Source organism: Octopus sinensis, linkage group LG12, assembly GCF_006345805.1.
Source record: "Octopus sinensis linkage group LG12, ASM634580v1, whole genome shotgun sequence".
In the NCBI taxonomy this organism is placed as follows: domain Eukaryota; kingdom Metazoa; phylum Mollusca; class Cephalopoda; order Octopoda; family Octopodidae; genus Octopus; species Octopus sinensis.
In genome coordinates, this window is record NC_043008.1 from 25,485,750 (window position 1) to 25,488,249 (window position 2,500).

The 2,500-nt window shown below is 32.6% G+C and overlaps 1 long non-coding RNA gene across 1 annotated transcript in view; it reads right to left on the reverse strand.

Annotated features, from left to right (window-relative positions):
• The window catches only part of LOC118765523, a 17,151-nt gene that overhangs the window by 13,725 nt on the left and 926 nt on the right, over window positions 1-2,500 (reverse strand). The gene's annotated exons all lie outside the window — the stretch shown is intronic.

The following is a 2,500-nucleotide window of genomic DNA, read 5'->3' on the forward strand; positions in this document are numbered from 1 at the left end:
ATATATATATATGTATATATATATATATATATATATATATATATATATATATATATATGTGTGTGTGTATATGTATATATACATATATGCATAAGTATATATGCATATATATATATATATATATATATATATATATATACAAATATGAAGTTTGTATTATACACATCACTGCTTAGTGGTTTCATTCCATATTTTATTTCCAGAGAGTTGCCAACCAGTGTAACCAACCATAGTATGATGATGGAAAATATAATAAGAGAGCCCTCAGTCTCTTGTCAATTTGCAGCATCTGCTTTTCTAGTTCTAGTGCAGAAGAGGAGACAACCACTTCAAAATGCATGCATCTACCAGTCTGCCTCATGGAGAGTTGATGGTGGTGCAGAAATCTGACTTGATGTTTTCACACCTATATGTTTACAGCATAAGAAATTTTCTCCTTCACAAAATACAGTAAATGACTTCCTCAAATATGCCTCAAGAGAATTTCAACTGGTAACAAGTTTGTATGTATAAAAATATTTATGTTACACACACATACGCACACACATATATATACATACATACACATGTGCGTGTGCACATATATATATATATTTATATATGCACACACACACACACACACACACATATATATTTATATATATATATATATATATATATATATATATATATATATATAATGTTAAAAATTCAAATAGGTTCAACAATTTATATAAACGTATATTGCGCCATGGATTGGTGTATATCAGTTTTCAAAATATATAAATGTATCAATCATTAAAATATTAAAACATATTAAATATCTATGAATACATAAATATATAAAGGTTTAACATATATGTACAAATAGATGAATGAGATTAAGTTATAAAAGCATAGATGTATAAAAGTATAGCTGTATAAAGATATATATAGAGACATTTATAATTATAATTATATTAAAAGTCATAGTAGCATGATGATGTAAAATATATTTCAAAATATAAATTAAGGGTAAAACAACTTTTTCACCCAGTTTATTACATTCAGTAGTGTAATTACCATGCAATGAAAAAACATGTGTATTAATAATTGGGTATTCTACCAGCAGTATATTGGATAGATTCACAACCTCTAACTCTCTTCGTATTCATTATTATCATCATCATCATTTAACGTCCGCGTTCCATGCTGGCATGGGTTGGATGATTTGACTGAGGACTGGCAAACCAGATGGCTGCACCAGGCTCCAATCTGATCTGATCTGGTAGAGTTTATACAGCTGAATGCCCTTCCTAACGTCAACCACTCTGAGAGTGTAGTGGTTGCTTTTATGCTCAAAAGGTGTTTTTTACATGCCACCTGCACTGCCAACAGAAGTAAATAGACACCTTTAATTTTCAAAATTTCTGAACTAAGTGTCTTAATGTTTTCAGTTGTGTAGAATTTACGATGTAATTATTCTCTTTCATTCCCAGTGCCATTATATTAAACATTTGCAAAGAGTAACCATGCCATGCACAAAAAATTCAGCAGAACTGTCAGATTTTCAAAGAGGTCATATTGTTGGGCAGTATGAGGCTGGTCTCAGCCAGCAAAAAATTGCCAAAAATTTTCAAATTCCTCTTACTACTGTTAATAGAATTATAGTGCAATTCAAAAGCAAAGAAAAAGAATCAACAGATTCTCATGCAGGCTGACTTGGGCCCTCGGAAAGGAAGGTTCACTATTTGAAGAGAATTGTGGAAAACGAACCCCATTCGAAGGCTTCTGACATTGCAAAACAACTAGAAGGTAGTCCAAGAATATGTGTTACATATCTGCATAAGCTTGGGTATTACAGAAGAGCAGCTAAAAGAAAACCTCTCCTTCAACTAATTAATATCATGAAAAGAAAGAAATGGGTTAAGGAGATGTCAGAAAAATCCAGTTCATTTTGGGATAGAGTGATTTTCTCAGATGAATCCAGATTTGCACTATTTTCAGGTATTGGACGTGTCTGTGTCTGGAGGCTTCCCAATCAAGAATTTGATTTGAAATCGACTCCAACTAACTGTGAAACATGGCAGTATCCCTGTAATGGTATGGGGAGCTGTCATCAGCAATGGTCATTCTGAGCTGATCAAATGTGTTGGAACCATAAACTCTGAAAAATACATCGAAATACTTAGGCAAAGTCTACTTCCGATGTATTCAGATGATAACATAATGAAAAATGAGGTTTGATTCATGGAAGATGGGGTTCCATGCCACACAGCAAAAAGGGATCAACAATGGCTGACTGAAAATGGGATCAAAAAGCTTCCTTGAGCGAGCCAATCTCCTGACATGAACCCAATTGAAAATCTTTGGAGTACACTAGATAGAGCTACATGAAAAACTCGACAGAAACCTAAATCTAAAGATGAATTGTTCTGATTGTTGCATGAAAAGTGGACAGAAATTTCACAAGAGACAATTACAAACTCATCAGTTCAATGCCAAATGCGTTTCTGAATTAAAAACTGCAAAGGGAATGTCA